Here is a 21,906-nt window from a genome sequence, read left to right as displayed (position 1 = left end):
GTGTTTTCCAGTCGTGGAAATGTACGGCGTCCTCATGGAGTCGTAGGGAGAAGAAGGTCAAATCAAATCAACATGTTCCATCACATGCTTCAAGCGAGCGCGCTCTGCCCTTTTCATTATTTGACCATAACAACGTTCTTTCTCCGACTGTACTCAAGTACTTTGAGTTACCTGACCGTGAAAATGTTTATCATTCTTTTGGTAACCAGAACCAGACACTGTAGAAGGAGTCATGCTCACAGTTCAGTAAAGACAACAGTTAAGAACTCTGGCGCTCTGAGCTAAATGCTAACATGCTCACGTTTGGCAGGCATCTTTAGGAGGACGCGGTCGACAGGGACCAGGAAGATCGCAAACTCTGTGGGCCGCATAGACCGCAAAGGCCGAACTGAAATGATATGGTCTGGTCTATAAAGGCTTTCCGTGATGTGTACCATTAGCTGTTTGAGTTGACACTTAAATATTGGACATCTCATCACTTTCTGGCACCATTACCTCTTTTAAAATTTTTTCTAAATCACAGTTTAATATATTAGCATTCTAACATTTGATAATTACACTGACATTTTAGTTTTGTAGGCTTCTGGTAAATACAAAGTGAAAGGATTCATCCTCTGGAGAACATGATCTGCTCCTAAATCTGTGACATTCCATTGAGTAGATTATCCGAAATGTGAAAATGTGAAAATGTGAAAATGTGAAAATGCAGCCATGCTGGTGTTTCTAGATGAAGAGACAGAAGATGAGACGATGAAGCTTTGTTGTTAAGATATGTTATTCTGGAGAAAAGTGGTGCACTAACCTCCCAGAAGGCTAGACATATAAAATGTGATGACAGTCTATAAACTTTGTTTTATATATTTTGTAGTCTATTATTAAAATAAAATGCAGACTGTACATTTACTACAGACGATATTTTGCAAATTGTTTGTATGTGAATATGATTTTTAGGCGACTTTCTTTAGTTAATTTCATTTCCGACGTTAATGTATTATTTAGCTCAGAATCCATATGATCTTTTATTTATGATACAGCAGAGTTAGGTTTAAAATTTAAATCTAAACCTACGTTTGCTTCATCATCTGCAGTTGAAGCTCTTATCCATAAGATCTCCTCAGCTTGATGAGGTCTGTACCTGGTGGTTGACCTGAACCTGCTCACACTGGGGATTCCTCCTTTGTTTATTTTGCCCTGTGTGCTGACCTTTAACCCGCTCCCCTCCACACCGCTGCCAGTTACGACGCCTTTTGTTTGGAGTTTACATCTGGTTGAGGAACAGCATGCCCCTGCATTGTTTTGTTTCAGCGCTCGCAACCTTTCTCAGAGAAGAAGGAGGAAAGAGAAGCAAAACAAAGGCGAGAAAGATGTTTGCAAAGTCCTGAACAAGTTTAAGCTGTTGACCTTTGGCTGTTCGGAGGCACATTAGGCCTCATTTTGTTTATCATCCAACGGGCCACAGCAAAAAAAAGAAAAAGTTAGGAAAACTCAAAAACAAGCTTTAAAAAAGTTGCGCCAACTAATAATCTTTCATTATTATGAAAACCTCTTATTTTGAGTTTAACTTCCAAACAATAAAAGTTGAACCTACTTTGAGCAGTTGTCCTGTATTTTAAATAACGTTTAACTAATCTTAACAGCCACTTGAAGTGCTTTCCACTACAAGTCACCCAATCAACACAAACATATAGTTCTCTTTCTTACATATGTCATTAACGGGTCATGTGGCCTGGAGGAGCTGGGGATTAAACCACCGTGCTTTCTGGTTAGTGGATGACCCACTACCTCCGGAGCCACTGACACCCGCTTTGTGTGTGTGTTAGAAAATAATTAAGGATGAGGTCAACAAGCCCCAACAAATTCAAACAAACCATTCACCTTTAGTACATCACATTACACTTAAGGAAAACTAGGAAGATGGCTTAACATGTATTTAAAACCCTTGTATTTTTGTGAAACCCCCTCTATAAAGCTGGTAGACCCCATTCCAAACTTTAATGGGGTGTACTACGGTCTAAATTTCTCTATTTTGTGTTTTGACACCTTACATTATCTATTTAGCGAACTTTACACAAGGAACTTAATAATGTTAGTTTAAGAAAATACAACAGTTTGTTCAATAATCCTATTTAAGGGAGCAATTTCAAGTTTTAGTTTTTACTGTGTAAATCCCTGCTCGGTGTGAAGCTCTGTGTTGTGGATCATCTGACATCTCTCTGCACAGCTCGCAGCTCAGTCGTCTTGTTTTCTGAGGAAGAGGGTCACAATATGAAATGAATCCAAAGAGTATGAGGAGAATGGCAGGAATGTGGCGCGGGTAATATTTGGTATTATTAAAGATCAATATTTGTCCAAGTGGAGAGAAAAGCAGCCTCTTCATCCTGTCGAGAGAGAGGGAGACATTCTCTGGGTATTTACAGTCGGCTCAGGGATTCATAGCCTTTGGCTGAACATCTTTCCTGTGGTGAAACAATACCAGACGTGGACGGGCCTCGCCAGAGAAGGAGCTGGCACGCTGCAGAAAGACTTCAGAGGTCAGCGAGCCAAAAGGTCTCCACACAAACAGACCCCAGCCAACACATTTGGGATCGCAGTGAAAACAAACAGTGGAAAATAGGGGATTAGTTTTTGTATGTGGGTTCAGTGTGCTTCAGCTGCGTGATTGGAGAAGGTGTCCTGTCTTGATGGCAGCGCCGACACCTGCAATAATATTCAACACTGTAAAAAGGTGTTTGTTGGAACAAGACTGAAAATGAGTAACAAGTAAATCCAAAACTGTTTTGATCCATTAGGACAATTACAGCTGTGATTAACTTGAACTTTAGTATTAAATCTATGTAATAATCTGTTGGTTACAATGGACTCTGATGTTGACAGGTTCTTACAACTTTCATTATTGGGTAGCCCAAAATCACAACTTTACCTTTAAAGGGTTTTAAAATCTGTGGCATACAACATCCTCTGTCCTTAGACCCTCGGTTATTCACAGCAGATACAAGCATCACAATGTCCAGAGAAAATTCTCACCTCTTCGTCCTCCATCTTTAAGGTGAAGTAACTTCAATATGTCTTATTAGACAAAGACACAGAAGCAGCAGTTTTTAGCCAGATTTGATTAAGAATATTCAAAGTTTATGGCTGAAATGTGGATTTTATTTCAGTAGTGAGAGTTTGACTCCATATCGATGTTTTCAGATAGTTTTCTTTTTTGTTTTTGAAAACATGGCTTTAATTGAATGTGGTGCAACCAACATTCTCAGGAAAGTACAAACTCCAAAAGCCCCAAATCAACCCGACATGGGGTGAAAATTAAAAACTCAAAACATAGTTTTTTGGTGTAATGTACATATAAAGTAAATCCTTTGTTTTGTGGCTTTTGAAATGCATCTAAATTATCATGTTTTCTCTTGTTATAATCTCATTGTCACTGGGATTTTAGATTTTATCTCTCACTTCAAACTTCTTCAGGCTGCACAGTTTGGAAAAGACATTAAAAGCATGTGATGGAGGTTTTTCCTCTCCTGCTACTTTTGCCAGAGGTTTGAAAATAGCCAGCCCGGCACCAGAGTATGAATCTGGACAGTCAACGCTTTCTGGAAACAAGACTTCAAAGGTCTCGATCACAGAAGTAAGCGGCAGCCTGCCCGTGCACTCCAAAGGATTCTGCCAAACAGCTGGCACAGAACAGATGTGGATCTAGATCCAGGCTAATCGCCTCAATCTGCGAAAGTCTCTCCCAAGACCGAGCAGCTCAACTCCATGAACTTGGTCCCATCCTACATGAATTGATCTGCACCACCAATTAGCAGCATTACAGCGCACTAAGCAGACCACTTCCGCCCCAACTGTACCCCTACAGCAGAGCAACCAGGTGAAATGGTTTCCACATGTATTAGTGGTGCCTGGTGATGTATGGCTCCTGTGGGCTGGCTAATGAGCTACCCCAAGTATCGGGGTCATCTGGGGGAGATGGTTTGTAGACTTAGCCCTAATCCCACAGTTAGCGGACAAGCTAAACAAAGCATCATCTAAGGAGGGTAATGTTCCATCGGCCTTTCCTGTTGTAATTCAGGATGTCGTCCACTTCTCCGTGGTCCGATAGCTCTCTCTGATTTATCCTCGCCCCCCAGTAGGAACGAGAGGAGCCTCATCACCTGTCCTGTTGCTGAGGTGTTGAGGACGGTAAGTGGCCCTGTGACAGTTGCCATTGTCCCTTTAGGCCTGGAAGTCTGGCCTTCCTTTGTGCGTGTCCATCAACAGGAGACGCAGACCCATGTAAGGGTTTCAGCCTGCAGGAACACGCATGGCTTCCCTCATATACCTTGTGCAGCGACTTGGCTTTTTGAAGAGCCCGGTGGTCGGATGTGGTTGTCAGCATCTATCTTGTCCCAAAACATGAGACTCTAAGTGGACGAACCCTGCGGCGACGTGAAGCGTGGTGATGTGGCAGAGTTTGCTCATCTCTTGTTTGTTCCCAATTAGGCTCACACAACGAAATCTGTCATTGTGATTTAACCCGTAGCAGATAATTTGGAGCAGATCTGTGCATACTCAGATGACGTTTTTGGTATTAAAGACAGCGAGCAATCAATATAATATAATTTGAAACGTGTGGCAAAGTCAAACATGGTTCATATTTTAATTGATAGAGGCTTGCAACTGTTTGGATCAGCCATGTGTTCTCCAAACATTGCTTCAGTTAACGAGGGTTGAAGTGCAGCAGCTTGCCTCAGCGCCAAAAGCTTTGCACCCAGGTGCCAAAGTGCCGGTTGCCTTTTTGTTGTAAACAGTAACAAGTAAAAAGCATCTGTGCCACGATGTGAGTTGTAATTTAACCAGTGTCCAAATGAGCATGAAACCACAAGTCATGGATTAAGGTCAAAGGTACAGATACGACTGTGTTTTCATTTGAGATTACAGCCATTTATCTGACACATCAGAATTTACAACGTTTTGTGATGTTGGTTTCATGGAGAAAATGTCTGTTTGTTGCTAATGAGATTTTATCCCGAGGGAAACAAATTTATAGTCTCTTGAAAGAAGCATCTTCAACCCAACAAATGGTTCATGTTAACTTGTTCAGCTCCAGCATGTGGATTCTGAGATTTCGTAAGGCGTTCGCCAGCTCTGTGTGCAACTTTGCAAAAGCTCACCACGCTTCTTCTCTTTGGCAAATGTCCCCGTGATTCTGGCAGACAGTGAGCTCCAGTGTTTCATGGCTGTCAGTCACAGAGGTGGTCTTTGTTTTTCACCCTCAAAGAGAAGGGATTTTCCCGCTGCCATCAGCCTTAATTGAAATCACATTGTCCACAGCTATTGGAACCATGGCATGAGTCTTAAAATGACTTTAACTTTGATTAGCCCAGGTCTTTGGATTAACTTGTCCTGTGCTCTTTGATCTGATGGAGCAGGAAGTTTTAGTGCCCCCCCCCCCTATTAACAGTATGTGGACTGGTCCAGGCTTCCCTGAGGGCTGCAGAGAGACGAGAGCGTTAATGGGTGAGACTGAGCGGGAAAGACAGGCCCAGATTGGCAGACACAGTCTGGCTCCAGCCAGGGACAACCTCAGGGTACTGCCATACCTAATGTCACATGGTCATTAACTCAAGGAGCCGCCATTAAACTGGACACAACAGCTTTTGACACCAGGGTCCGACACACTGACACCCTTCATATAGGACCATTACAGGGACCATTGCCCAATGCACAGTTGTTGACATAAAGGGGAAGTTTGACAAACCTTGAGGGGCAGTGATAAATGCACAAAACACTGCTGCTTGACTTGTGGCTTAATTGTGTAGTTTATTGTGCAGATCATGCTGTGCAGTGATCACAAAGCACAAACGTCGCCTTCCGACGTGAGACACGCTCAGGGAAGGAACCTGGTCTAAACACAATAAACAACCGGATGCATGGCAGCTAAGAGACGGACAGCCTTGAGTTGGAAGGACGCAGATCAGCTGAGAGAGCGACTGTGGCTTAAAATATTTCTAATCTCCATGGAGGGAGCTGCATTTAAACAGGACATTGTTACCTTCCCCAGAATTCCCAAAGACACACTCCAAAGAAATATAAATGTTCCATGTTCCCTTGATGGGTTCAACTTTATTTTGTTAAGATGACCCCCCCCCCCATCTTGTTAACATACACATAATCCATCAAGCTTAAAAAAATAAAGTGTATTTCAAATCCACTTCTTGACATGAGCCGAATCAACCAATTAGCAACTTGTAGCGGGCCGGCTCGACATGTTTTTAAGATTTTAGAAAAATGCAGAGATGCTCACATTTATCTTTGCCGAGTTGTAACTCTAACTTTTGACACCAGAACGGTATCTGCTGCGACTGAGAGAAAATGGTTTTGGTGAAGTGATAAATTACTGAAGCTCATCTCGTGGGTTGCAGAGGTTAATCAGACCAAAACTTTGACAACCACTGCTCTAATGTTTCCAGCACTGCTCATGAATGTGGGGTTGATTCTAACAAGGTTTAATTCTCATTGAAACTCTGTGTTGAAGAATCCAAATCCACAGTTTCTCAGGGGCCAAACAGCCCAGGTTGGGTCCTGGCTGGAGACCTGGGACCTTATTGCCCTCAGAGCAAAGGCAAATGGAGCTTGACCTCCATCTCTGCCTTTTGGCCCAGACCTCCCACTCGCAGGTTGTTTTCAAAGGTCACAAGTCTGCTTTGGTCAGTGTCTTCTGTCATTTTGTGTGAAAGCTTCGCAGTAATTGACCCTTTGGAGTCACGGAGGATCCTCTTTTTTTCCTGGTTCATACCTTCCACTTATAAAAACATCAACACGATGGTCCCTGTAGGCAGAAGCACAGGTTTTCCACGCCCCTGGTAAAATGTCTGTAGAATGTCGGAGTGAGAATACAACAGGACAATATGGGTATGTGATTAAAAAAAGTGAAAAATACAAAAATATGGACTCTGGAGTTCTGTTGTTCTTCCAAGTGGACATCTTTGGGTTTGTTGCCTCCATCATTTATTAAAAACGTCTCCAACATGGACATTTTACGAGAAAAAAAAAGTAATTTTGAGTGATTAAGAACACTTATCGAAAAACAGCCACACAAGCTTATTAAATTTGCAGTGAGACAAGTAGCACCGTGTTTACAGACAGCCCTACAAGATTACTGTTATGACAACAGATTAGCTGTGTCAAAAAAGTCCTCCTGTTATCGGTAACCCCGCCGCTGCCGCTGCTGCTGCTGCTTTTATCAGGTGGAGGTTTCTGTGTTGTCTCCAGGGACGGAGCATTAACAAGGAAGACGCTATAAACAGGAAACAGAGGCCCTCTCTGGTTTCGTCTCATTGCTCCCAGGAAGCGTCAACCCCTTTTCACCGAGTGACACAAACCAGAACACACACAGTGACACACACACACACACAAAACAACAACCGTCAGCATCTGTCAAGTATCAGGCTTTATTTACCCACCCTGACACCTTAATCCTCGACTTGTCAACACGTAGAGTGGAAATTTACCTCCAGTTTTACAGTGAGAACATTGACGTTGCCAGAAAAAGTCTCACATTCGTAATCCTATTTGACTCTGAGAAATACTTCTCGTGTAATGACTTCTTGTTGTGATCAGATTTCCGGGATCGCACGTGAAAGAGAGGAATTTTAAACATGTATTTTTTTCCCTATCTGTATTCGAGGGTGTGGTCTTTCAGTTTGAGAGCAGGACTTATTGATCACACGTTCAGATTTGGAAATTTTCTTTCTCTCAAATATGCTCTGCTCCTGCTTAGATCTACGCCCTTTAACCAATAAAATGACAGGTGTAAACGTTTCTGTTGCGTGATGGATGCTAAACTGGAAGAATACAAATATCTCAGGGTGAAGAAGAGGAGCCGTGTACGTAGAAGACACCAACAAAGATGTTAACTTGGAAAAACAACGAGATCCGAGAGCTTTTGGCGATAACACCGGTGTTGATGTGCTGTAAACAAAAACATTGTGAATTCTACAGCTGAATTTATACGTCACATTCTTCCTCCTGCCTCCTCCTCTACCCAGACTCCATTACCCGTCTGAATGTTCTGGACATTTTCCTGTTGTCGTGTAAACCTATCTGACCCAGACTATCTCCTGCTGTTCAGACCCAATATTTTCCCAGAGTTGATGTCTGAAAACAGCTTCAGAGGAAACCTGGTGATTCATTCTGTTCTGTTCTTGCTTCACTTCCTTGTTAACTTGAACTTCCAGAGTCATGTTTTCTTCTTGATCCCTATATCTGATATTCTGTTGTCTGGAACAACCTGAGTCCGAACAACACCTATGAGTCAGTGGGGAAAGCTGCTTGGAAAGGAAGCGTTATGTATTCGAGGATATACAAAGTCACCACTATTGGGAAGTCAGAGGGAAATAACATTCACAGGTTCTGGTAAAACACCTCATATGAATCATTTAAGGTTGAGAAAAACAAACTTCCAAATGTCCGATTGAGCTGCTTTTCACTATCAAGAGGAATTTGTAACTTTCTCTAACGAGCTCTAACTCTTCAGCTTGTATCGCTTGGACAAACACACGCCCACGTACAGATGAGGATCGTCGGAGCAGGAGTCCGACCTGACGGACCTGCAGCTGTGTCAGCAGGAGACGGAAAAATCCAGAGAGGGTGAAAAGAAGAGAGAGATAAGAAGGGGAGTCGAAATGAAATGTGTTTGTATTGGCATTTACGTGACGTGTGTGTGTGAGTATGAGTTTTCACATTGCACGTGTCGGTGTTTAAGTGTATAAGCTGTGTCCGTGCCCTCCTCCTCCTCGTACCTGCACTCTGTTCTGTGAGTCAGTGTTTGCAGGTTAACGACGATGGTAATGTTGAGCGATGGAGGGCGTGCGGCCGACAGGCTGATGTGGGCCGATGTGAGTGCGACTGTCAGGCCTCAGTAAACTGTGGAGTTATGACTCATAACTCCTCTGATTGACTCTGACTATTTGACGGGAGAAAAGTCACGTGTTTGATTACTTTCTTTTTGGGTGACAAGCAGGCAGGCGTGTTGAACATGGCACCCACTTCTCATACACTGCGATTTTAAATGATTCCAGGCATAGTCGAGCTGCTGTACATTCTATTATTCTCCCCTCAGTTTATCATGGACCTGCCTGGATTTAGCTTCATTCAATGGGGGGACAATGCAGGTCCTATGATAACATTTGCATTCTCACATACAGCCCCTCCGGTCAATTTCAGGAAAATGTCCGGCTTAGGTGAGTGTAGCTCATCGGCAATTCTGTAAAACCCTGTTATCTGAAGAAATGTATCTCCTCCCCACCGGGTCATGTATATTTAAATACTGTACATGGCATTTTTAGTTAGTACTTTTAACATCCATTGCATGTATACTGCACTTCTAAGCCAAATGGCCTGACCGTGTTATCAGTCATTATGAATAAATGAAAACGTTACAGAGCTTCAGTCTTGCCTGCAGCTCAGCAACATCATCCTTTATACAGTATGCAGGAATCTCCCCTTACGTAACACAAACACAGGCCCATTAAAAATGTGTAATGGCTGTTCTTCTTTGTTTAAATGCGTGCTCACATAAAATGAACCCCCCCACTAAGAACACACACATGCACACACACCACATCACACGGCCGCCTTTGCTATTATATACTGCTCTTTAACTTTTAGCCCAAACGAGCGTCGTGACATGTTCCTTTGTTTGTCACCCCCCCCCAGCCTGCTCCTTATGATCGCTGACGTGGGGAAACGCCACAATCGCTCAAACAATAGTTATTTGTTTCTGTCATCTTCCATTCTTCTTCTTCTTGTTGTTGTTGCTGTTGCTGTGGACAAAAGGCTCATTCAGAGGAGGCCCTGTGAGTGCGTTGTCTTATACGAGACGATGCGGTGCAGACGAAAGAAGGTTCCAGTGGTGGAGATTGAACACATCTGGATGAGCCCTGCTTTCAAGGACCTTTTCTTGAGTTAATCTTTTTTTTATTTCATTCAAAATGAACCTCCATGCACAGGCGATTTAATCCTGTACACAACAAGCCCCTGACTGGAACTGTTGAGGTTAAAAAAAGAAAGTGTTAATCATCTACTTTCCCCCCCGTCTGCCGTCCTGTTTCTCCAACCTTCAGGCTAACTCTTCCTCTATTTTACACCCGACCACACCTGACCTGTTTTTCCACGCAGACTTGTGCAGTAGATGACATCTTCATTTGGAATCCATCAGTGGGCAGGGCCACTCACAGAGAAGTGTTTGTCTTGTCTTTTGTGTTGTTGCCCTGGTTGCCAACACGTCTGGCCTCTCCAGCGCAGGCATTGTCAGCGGCTGTGAGTCAAACGAAAACCCCAACACCGTGTTGTTTTAAAAAAGCTCTGTCACGTGCGACTGTGGCACTTTACAAAGCCTGTTGTGGTTAATGGTGGAATTTGCTGTAGTTTGGGCTTTGTGCTGATGTTCTGTGGCTTCCACCCCCCCACCCCCCCACCCCCCTCCACTTACATCAGGTTAAGAGCAGCTGCCAGATGTGCATCACGTCGGAGGTGGTGAACCGTGCTGTCTCCTGCCCTGTGCACTAAATGTTAGGTTTATGCCACAAAGCATTTTGCACATGCAAGCTCTAAATCTTCATTTCCTCCCCAATTCATTCATTTCTGGGTCTGAATATCACGTTCTGATGTTGTTTTCCCTCAGGAACCTCTCACATCGTTTTGATTTTGATATGCAGATCCTTATCCCTACTCCACAACCCTGCAGCGTTCATCCCGATCAACCTGAACGTTCCCACCCACCTCTCTCTATACACTCTGGGCTTTGTGGTTTTGGGTTTGGCCCAGAAAGCAAGTCTGTGGTCAGCCGCTACTCACACAGGCTAAATGAAACAGAAGCTCGGTTTCCCTCTGGTCAGGTTCGATACGGCACCTTCCCCTTAATGGAGCTCTGATGCATTTGCCCTGTTTATCTTGGTAATTAAGAAAAACAAGAGCAGAATTTTGGGGAAGAAAATCTGCTCTGTTTTTCTAAATTAATTAGTTTATTATCTCGTTCATTCAGAAAGAAATTTCATTAAAAGTTTTGGGTGGAGTTCTGAGATAATAAATTTGTTAATCCAGAAAAATACTTCAAACTTCTATCCCCACATAAAATGTTATTACATTTAGACACACACAGATCCTAGTCAGAAAACTGTGGCTTCTTCTAAACCTGGAGAGACGGAGGAAGTAAGAGTCTGGTCTCAGCTCCATCAGCTCCAGAATGATCCAGTCAACTCCAACTGAGGGGGCAGGGGGAGCTCCACTAATGCAATATTCAAATCTAGCCTCTGATTGATGCGGCTGCGTGGCTCGCTGCTGTAAAGCTGTCCTGTCTCATCACCGTCCGCGCTGAGTCACGCTCCCCACACAGCCTCCACAGCCTCTTGACATTCTGTGTACCGCTGGAGGGCAGCGGGGGCGACAACGCATGCAGGAGTATGGGCAATCCCACATGTGCTTTTAGGCAAACAGGCAACCTCCTCATGTATCTACCCACATGCACGCACATGGATGCATATGCTGCAAACTGAACATTTTAATCATGACTACCTGAATGAGTTTGATCACATCTCATGTTTTTCTGTTTATTAACTTAAATTGGTTAATATTTATCGCATATGGTCAAAGTGAGAGTCAACTGAAAGTGCATAGACACATGTTTGAACATGCTAAGAATACCTTACTTTGGTGGGAGGTAACTCAAACATTGTAAGTTAAGCATGAAGATTTATTTTTGACCTTCGGGACATATGTGAGAGATATTATCAACTTATAGCTACTCCTGGAACTATTTAACATCGCCTCGGCTCTTTTTCACGTTTTTAAGAGACATTATCAACGGTCTCTGAGCAAAAGGCCCCAGGAGGCAATTGGATACATCTGAAACCAAATAGACCAATGAAACATGTGACGTGTGACACAAGCAGTGGCGCCAGTTGGTAAATTAAACTTGTACGTCCAGCACATTTTTCTTATCAACATATTCTGTGAGGGCAGTTGATCCTTCCTCCTTTAGACTGAATATACGACCCAGTCATCTTTGTTCTTAACGGAATTGCTTCAGTGGCGTTTATCTGTCAATCATTGCATTAAACCCATCCCATTTTATACGCAGTAAATGGTTGTGATTGGCCTTAAACTGATAAAGGGAATCAAAAGGAGCTTGCTGATTGGTTAGTTTGTCGTCACTATGATCCCTATGATATGATCCCTTCATATGCAAGACCAGATGTTGTTACATGATCGGGGGTCCTGCACTGAGGTCACGTGCTGACACTGAGCAGATTTCTGCTGAAGACCATGAGATCAGTCAAAAGCTGCAGGAACAGCTGATTAAGATGTTTAACATGAGGGTTAGTAGCCATGTAAACACATATTGAGGTAAATGTACTTTCACGTGAACCTTTCTTTGTAATGAGTACAATTACTCATGATACACAAGTACATTTTATAGCTAATATACTTTTATAATATTTGAAAGTTTTTCTATGTATAATATTTTATGGTTTTGCAGCTTTTACTAAATTGAAATGTCTGAATAATTCTTCCACTACAGCCTCTTGCTCATCTGTCTCATGAACTTACACGTCTCTTCCATCATTCTCACTGAATTAACACAATAATCAGAGTTTCAGGAGAACTAATTTGCATTTAGTTTGTATGGGCATCTTTGTTTCTACTGTATTTGCATTAAAACGAGCGGAATTGCTTATTGTAGCAGCTTTTTTGGACACACTTCATTGCAACCATCTCATCTGAACTGAATGAACAATGTGCGTTAATGCTGTGAGGCTAATCCCACAGAATATCGGCTCAGGAAGCATAATTCAGGTTTACAGTGTGGAGGACAGAGATATACAGAAAGGCAGGAAGGATGTGGCCTGTCCTGCCCGGTGCTGCCTCACTTTTCCTGCCTCTGTCCGTGTACTATATACGTTCACAGGCAGGGTTACACTATTTCACATTCTCTCTCTCTCATAAAACAAGTCATCACGTTGAAGCCGCGAGTGGATAGAGCAGTTTTAGGCATGCCCCAATAAGTCCCCTGGCTCCCTTTAGTGTAAACGTGCTGTCTCCCAGAAATAGCGGCCTGCATATTTCATGAGGACCTATATTTTTGTCGATCCTACACTGAAAAAGGGGATGAAGATGGAGTTCTGTGGTTCCTCCTCTGCAGCGGGCTGCTCCGTTTATAGACTCTATGGTCACTGTGTTCCTCTCATGTGGTTTCCCTGCGGGACACAGCGGCAGTGAACTCTGGCATTGACTCGTCACCCTGATCTGACGCAGTGGTTTAAGTGACACTAAGCTGAGAGACATTAGACTGATTAAAGAGGGTGACGGAGCTCGGTGACATATTAGGCAAAGCAAAAGCAAATGTCAGTTTATCTAAGAGCAACAGTCCTGACTCGATGACCCAAGATGGTTTATGTATCAACAACGCACACATTCAGTCAGAAAAACTCTCATCGCTATGGAAATTACAGCTTCAGCTTCAGCCGGAAAGCATCTCGTGTTGGGCAGGACACAAACTAAATGACCCAGTGACTGACAAAGGAAATGTTATTCAATAAAAATGCAATTAAATCAAATGTCAATTATGTCTGAAGTGCAATAAACTACTGCATCACAGTCAGTACATCCAGTTCTCCAACACAAGCCACAATTGCCAATGACAATGGCTCAAATGATGAATGGGAAACCCACAGAGATTTATCACCCAACTCTTCAGCTCCTCTCAGCTTTACGGAGCATTTTGGCATCTTTCAGCTCATTGTTGTGGTTTCAGTGGCTGCAAATTGGCCGATTGTTGTTCATGTTCTGCACCAACGATCTCATCTTTCTGATTTCCAATCGCAGCAGGCAGCAGTTTAATCTGATTGACCCACTGCGCTCTGACTGCTCGGTGCCACATGCTGGTCGGAGGAAGTTAGCAACTAGCTGGTGAAGGTCATAGACTGTATATAAAGATGGACGACGCGTCTCCACTCCCTCTCCCTGTACAGATATGAAGCTAATACATCCTGAACATGGTTGCTGCCATATTGTGCTTTTCACGTCATCTGGAGCCAGAGTCTTTGCAGTAGTGAGTGGAGCTGGCATATTGAATTCAAGCTGATATATGTGCTCAACCAATCGCGTGTCAATCTCAGCTGTCAATCATAATGTTTCACATGGTTTTTAAAGCATTAAATGACAAATTAAAAGCAAACTTATTGGATAAACACTTGGACAAAGGTCAGTGTGATAAGAACTGTCTCAACATTTTTGAGAAAAACATGTAACATGTGCCTTTAAATTTGGTCCATCCACTAACATGGAGGAGGTGAGGTTTATTACCCATATTGCAGCCAGCCACCAGGGGGCGATCTAGACGATTTGGCTTCACTGTTGGGGAGCTGTCATTTTGCCCCCAAGTGACCAACAAAGTAATTCTAAGTATTTTCTTTCATGTTATACTTCTAGTCTCGATTTAGATCTATAATTGAATTCATTATGTACACAATAAGTTGTTTTACTGTAAACTGGATAAATGCAGAATCATTTCAGTCCTTCTAAAGTTTCATAATGTATAAAGTGACCAAAATACCAGTTATACTGTGTCTGTATAAATCAATATACAGTCAAAGTAAAAATAAAGTAAAAACAGGAAGAATGCAGAAAATGCAGAAAGGCAAATTCACTCCACCGCATTTTCTAAATTTGGACCTTCCACATTACACCATCTGACTATTAGTGTCCTTATTCAGTTTCACTCTTCACAAACCCTCAGAGCACTCACCCCGTGCGGACATAATTGCACAGCGAGGCGAGTCCAAATGACGGGTTATTCCGTTTAATAATACATGAAAGAGGAATTTCTTGCGGTGGTAAATTATACATGAATACTGTGGTGGTGAATTACAGAGCCTCCATGTCAAGGTACATGCTGGAACATCTCCTCCTGGATGGCTGCACCTAGCTGAGAGGATGATTTGTGTTCACGCCAGAAGATTGCGAGAGCAAGGGGTCGAGTCAGAACACGGTTAAACGCTAACAACTTTGTGAGTGTGGGCGTAACGTGTGTGTGTGTGGGTGAAGTGTGGTTCTGTGCAGTTTGAGGAGGGAGGCAGATAATGTTCGGTGTGTGCATGTGTTTGGATAAGACAAAAATGATGCTGGCTTTTGTCTCTTCATTTCCGTCTGTCGGTATGTGGAGGTGCTGACGTACAGCTCATATCACCACTGGCCTTGAAAAGAGTGCAGCCTGAGGAAAGACACTCACTGTCTCCTTCTCATTCATCCCCTCCGAGATGAAGTCATAACTCCTGCAGATGTTCACTCGCAAACATCGCGAGTAACGGGGCCCTCTACAGGTCGAGTACAAAACCTCAGCTCGCGGATTTAAACAATCTCCTCTGACCGAAATAATTCACGTCCGCAAAGAAAATCAGTGTTTCTCTACTTTACCTCTGATTATAATGTCATGTGTTCACAGCCCAATACCTCTGAGCACATTGTACCTCCTGCTTTGAAGTTCAAAGTTATTGAGCCTTCACCCCACGTGCATTCTGGGTGGTGCCAGATGTGACCTGGGCAGAGTCGCTGAGCGAGCACACCTTTCATGGTAATGAGGTAAGAGTTATGGTTTTGCCCCGGAGCCCAAAGGAAGGTCTGCGTGCAACACAAAGAGAAGAACACCTTGGAAACTTTGACCTGACAACACAGAGCAAAGGAAAAAAAATGGTGTCGGGCCGCACGGCTCCCATCTGACATTGATTTACACAGCTCAGTTTGTCTTCACTCAGGGACTCAAACCCTAACCCTCGCTCGGTGGATGGAAGTCATTACTATTCACCACCATGACAGACAATGAAAACTACTTCGGTGAATTGTTTCCAGTGTTTTGCTTCTGTCCCTGCAACCTTCTCTCTATGGTCCCTGGTTCAGACTTAATTCTTGTAATCCAGCTGAAAATCACCACATGGTTGTTTTAATAAAGGTTTGAATATCAAAACACTATGAAGACAATAACTCCAGTGTTATTCTACCTTACTGTTATGTCTCCTCAGTGATGTGTTCACACTCCTTGAATGATGACGCCACCTTCAGGCTGAAAGTTGTACGTGCACATTTTTTTCCACACAGTAGCAAACAGTGACACCTAGTTGGTTTAAGTGGTACTGCATCATCTGAAGGCAATTTTGACAGTGTTTATTTTTTTAGATGAAAACGTCTGTTGAAATATATTCTGTCTTCAGGCAGGAGTCACTGGAGAGGATGAAGGAAGGAGAGAGGATGAGAAGGGAAGGAGAGAAGGAAGCTTAGAGTGAATCTCATGCTTCAGTGAAGAGGTGGTGGGTGTCAATTCAAAACAAATAAAACCAAGAAGCCATAATGTTTCACCAACGCATCCATTTGGTTTCATAACTTCCTTGTTTGTGAGCAAGTTCCTTTTTTTCTCATTGATTGTTTTTCTAATCTCTTTCACAATTACTCTTTCTTTGTAGATGTTCCAATTTGACTTTGAAAGACAAGGATGAAAGTTACATAACCCAAACCGCCATTTTATTGTAATAAAGACTCATATAGACATGCTGCACAAAAATAATCATTTTATCAAATAAGTTAATGAAGAGGTGACTAAAGATCATAATTTTCAACGAAACAGTGCACGGAGAGTGAAAAGATGGTTTCAAAAATGTGGTCGTATCTATGCCAATGGCAAATAAATCCTTTAACTTCTAGATATTTGTAACATTAAAACCATAAAGGGGAGATTTGTTGGGAAATAATATATCTTGTGTCATTCAGTGATAAAGAAATCAAGTTTAAAGGCTGAATATGAAACTTACTGACTTTGACTGAATCATTATTTCATTTTTAAGATAACATAAAACCAAAAAGCTTTTCTTTTAGTTGTTTCTCTTACATGAAGCCAGCCGGACTGAACTTCTCTGCACACACAAACACGATTCAAGTAAAGACAAATCCTCCTGCTTCATGTACGTATGTGACATTTCTCCGTTGCTCTGCATTATGATAATTCTCGGTCATTTCATGATGATTGGTTACAGCATCCTGTCAGCAGCAGTAAGCTCTGAACGAGACATTACAGCACCAGGATTACTGTCTGACGCTTCGAGTTCCATGGCCACCACATGGCCATAATTATGAAAATATGCCTTAATCTAAGATGATGGAAATGATGCCCTGAGGACAGTGGTGCTCTGCGGGGGCGACTCTGTGTTTATTAAACATGATGGGATCTGGCAGTAGTTAGAGCAGTGATATTTGCAGTGGCTCAGAGGAAACAGGAATAAAAAGGTTTGTAGCAACAAACTCAACCCTGTTGAAAGAGACAGAACCAGACACAGAGAGAATGAGACAGAGGCCTTACATGTCAGAAATGAGTGTTAACCCAGAGAATCCTCAAATCACCACCTCTGCCCAACAGGGTGCTCTGAAAACCCTCAAAATATTTGTCTTTGTTTCTCGTCCCTGCTGCCGAGAGACGTTCTGTCAGAGCTCGTCATCGTTCACAGAGCTTATCTGCGGTGGCGTCACGTCACCGTTTGTTTCACCGCGTCTCATCCCAGACACCTGCTGCCTCATCATCACAAATCCGACAGGTGACAGCAGTGGATGCTGAGGTTAGCCTCTGATGAACACAGCAAATGTAAGGAAAAACATGTAGAGAGCGATGTAGAGGGGGTCGTCCACTCACAAGGTCGAGGGTTCGAACCCTGGCTGCTCCAGTCTTGATTTTTAGATACTGAACCCCCCAATGACCCCTAATGGCTGTGCCAACAGAGAATGTATGGTGTCTAATAGGTGTGTAGAAGCACTGTGTATGAATTTGTGTGAATGTGTCTTGGGCTGTAAAACATTTTGAGTGATTGATACGACTGGAAAAATATAAATATAAATACTTTCCATTTACAGTTTAAAGTTGGTCTATGGTTATTTTTTTACTTTAGATTTAAGGCTCTGTTTACCCTATTTTACCTTTGTATGATTGTTTATGAAAGTGTTGCTTGTGTTGCTTGGCAATAATAAACTTGTTTTGCTCCACAGTGAGTGGTTTGTGTGAGAAAGACTCAGTGACACGGCTCCTGCAGATAAAAGCAGAAAATAGAAACTTCGAACCCAACACAGAGTGTTTTGGGGTCAGGGTGAGACAGCAGAGTTTTATGTCCTGAACATGTGTAATTGCACAGTTTGAGAAAGAGAGAAAGTTGACTTCTATCATTGTGCTTTCTTTAGCTCCAGGAATATGTTAGAAAACCTCCCAGAAGCAGAAGAACATAGGATTTGGACAGCGGGCTGGGTCACTACAGTTCAATAAAAATTGTTTTTCCCCTGATCCTTGATGAATACAAGGAATTCCACATGCTGCTCCTTTCTCCAGCCGGGGGATTTATTTTAGGAGGGTACAATTTATCTTTGATCAAATCTGAGTTTCTGGCTTCAGCTGCAGGGCGCAGACTGGTTTTGACTACAGCTCTGAACCCAAAGGACATTCAGTTCATGTGGCCTCGCAGCCCACAGTCTATTTGCCATAAGTAGTTTTAACATAAATACGATAGGCCAGCACCGTCCAGAGTAATTTCCCTCATATCCACAAACCACAGAAACATGCCTTCAATTATTTTCTCCAAGGGTTTAATGACATTTGGAATCTTTGAGTAGAAACCTGAAGAAAGTTCTTGGCATCACAGCTGTATCACAACAGGAGTTGACTGGGTACAACCCCATGTTTGTCTTTCTTGGTATAAGGTCGACATTTTATATTAGATTAACAACCCCCATTATTGTTGAGGAACATAAAGGATATGATGTAGTTGACTTACATGCACACGTTACAGTGGGCAACTGGTCGTTAATCTGCTACAATCAACTCAGGGGTCACGTGGGAACAACTAAAATCTGAACACTAATCACATATGTTTTCTTCATTTTTGTGTTGTTATTCTAAATTTAAACAATTGTTTCCATGAAGTGAAGCTGGAACTTTTCAAAACAAAGCACAAGGTTGTTTCCACCCACCGTGACCACAGCACCAGGGTGTTGGGTGTTCCCCCTGTTTGGTTTCTCATCAGCGCTGAGCAGTTTCTTAGTGTGGTGGAAATATGAAGCTCAACAGCTCGATACGGCTGTAAAACATACAGCACCTTGCAGTCATAAAGAGTGATAAAGACATAATAGAGAGGGACAGAAGTGACTAACAGCATAGACACTGTGTCGCCTGAACTCTGACCGGCTTTGAGTGTGTGTGTGTGTGTTGTTCAGCGCACTGTTATCAACACTAACCATATCTTACTAATGCGGACAGACTAGACATTAACTAATCCAGTTTTGTTTCGCAGTTTAGCCTCAAAACGATTATCGTCTTCACTCGTTAATTTCTTGTGTTAAAGTTGCGAAAACAGCTTCACAAGCAGAAAACTATAATCACAGAATGTCTCTCTTCATTTCTTGTAAGAGGCCTAATTGTTGGGGACTGATTATAATACAGTTTATAATAGGTAGGTGGAAACACTTCTCAACATATATTACTGTAATTTCTTGTTACATCACGGTAACAGAGACAAACTGGACAACCAGGGGTTGTTCTCAAACATCAGTGGAAGGGAATAGCTGTGCAGAAGCTGATCTGCGAGAATATGTATCTAACAGACAATATTCATTAACATCTGAGTGTTGTTGTTTACCTTGACCATTCCTTTATGTCCAGAATTTACACAGCCTCCTAATGGCTTCAACCATGGAACAAAGAATATGACACAAATCACACACACATGTCAGTAGTTCGATGGTCTCTCCCTGTTTCCACATCTGGATCCAAATGAATGCTTTTGGGATATGACAGAAAAGGACATTGGGAGGAGGACAGGATGTGAATTTGCAGAAATTAAGTTATACAATGATGTCGTGGACCAGAATCTCTAAGGAATGTTTCCGGTATCTTGCAGAAATGCATTCCACAAAGAATAAAATGGGAAAATGGGAATAAAACAATGGATTATGAACAGAAAATAAACAGATCAATAAAATAAATAAAATCATATGAATATATAAATAGGATTAGTAAGTGTAACTAACAGCCATTGTCAATTATTTGTAAAAATACATCATTTGTATAATTACTCCTAAACCCAAAGATATTCTATTTATTGAACTATCATATATACGTAAATCCTCACCTTTGAGAAGCTGACATGTGGAAATGTTTGGCACTGGCATGTTTTGCTCAATTGACTGAAACCATCGGGTTAAAGTCAAGTAAATATATTTTAGTAGATAAGTAAGTTTAATTTGAAGTATATATTTTTTTATTTAAACTGGTCAATTAATCAATTAATTGTAACAGCTATGCTCTATATATTCTTGATTGTCCTCAGGAGAAACTGATTAATAGTTCCTGCTTTCATAAACCTTCAATAGCCAAAGTGACCCTTGTAAAACCAGCAGGCCGGCTTCAAATCAATGCTTTTGTCATTCGGTCAGTTCTGTGTTGATAAATGAAGAAAGGTGCTCTTGGAAAAACGTGTTGGAAATGCTGAGTCATAACACTGAACTAACAATACAAGTCGTTTGCATGTGGCCACTCCCACTGCTACACAAACAGGAACCAAAACCAAACACACCATAGCATATATATATATATATATATCTTTACATATAAGCATTTTGGTTCATTCTTTTTTGTGTTCACTGTTTCCTGCTTCTACATTGATCCTCGACCCGCTCTCCAATTCCCGCTGACCCTGAACCCCTGACCTCTGCAGTGTCGACTAAAGGTCCTTAAACGACATTTAGAGTGAGCTTTATATTCAGGCTTAAATCAATTTCTGCAAATGTATGCACCCCCGACTCCTCAGTCAGCCATTGCAAATATCACTGCATAATGCTTAGGTCACATCAAGCTTGATAAGTATTCAGGTCATGGAGCGAACCGGTGTCCTCTGGCATCCGAGATTAAGGCAAAGGCACGTTTCTATAATCATATTAATATCATCAGGGTTGGCTATAAGGGCTCCGTGATGATCACTTCAAGTTCTTAGATACTTTTGGGCTGTCTTGCGGGAACAGCATGTTTAAGACCAACCCGCTGTAAGCGCTGTTCGGATTTGTTTTTCGATTTGTACGTTTGAAGGTCTTCTGTAAAAATATAAATTACCAACTCTACATGTTAGTGGCCACCAGCGGATGTTAGGGACATCGTCATCAAGTGTTTTGGCCTGGTAATCAACGATACAGGCCGAGCTTGAGGGTACACTAAGGCTGGAGGTGAATCTGATGGGCTACTGGCTTATATGGAGTTCAGTAAAGTTGGAAAGATATTCACAGATTCGGACTTCCCCGATCAATAAGTCATAATTCCCCCTGTAGTAAGGTGGACAACGGGCTACAGGCCAGTTATCATCAATATGAGTCGTCCTCCGTGATGGACACAGAACATTGGTGTCTATGTGCAGCCTGCTGTGAGACGAGTGCGCAGGGACCGTCTACAAAGTGCAACACCCAAAAGAGATATTACAAAAATATTCAATAACTTCACTGTAATACTGTATATTCTCACCAAAATCATGTCACAGGTCCAGGGTCTCCTGCTGGCTATGCTACAGTACTAAGTTTGGGAAAAAGTGGTTTTGTATAATTTTGGGAAATATTCATTATGACTATTATTCAATAACTTCGGTCTAATACTGTATATCCCTTTTAGGTTCTACCGGGCTAATTCATGCCCAACAGCAGTTGATGTTAGTGAGCTCCAGCGGATGAACACATCCCATCTATACCCAGATGTGTGAAGGTGATTTTCTGTCATTCTCTCCCCACGACACACCTCAAACCCTCCATTCCTATAGGTGTCACTATAGTCGGCCTCCCCCCTCCCGCTCCTCTCCTCCTCCTCCT

At 42.3% G+C, this 21,906-nt stretch overlaps 1 protein-coding gene across 1 annotated transcript in view; it reads left to right on the top strand.

Moving 5' to 3' along the window:
• The window catches only part of LOC118113339 (B-cell receptor CD22), a 1,629,935-nt gene that overhangs the window by 525,584 nt on the left and 1,082,445 nt on the right, over nucleotides 1-21,906 (top strand). The gene's annotated exons all lie outside the window — the stretch shown is intronic.

Source organism: Hippoglossus stenolepis, chromosome 8 (genome assembly GCF_022539355.2).
Source record: "Hippoglossus stenolepis isolate QCI-W04-F060 chromosome 8, HSTE1.2, whole genome shotgun sequence".
In the NCBI taxonomy this organism is placed as follows: Eukaryota; Metazoa; Chordata; class Actinopteri; order Pleuronectiformes; family Pleuronectidae; genus Hippoglossus; species Hippoglossus stenolepis.
Note: the sequence above shows the minus strand (reverse complement) of the source record. Positions and strands in the feature narration are given on the sequence as shown.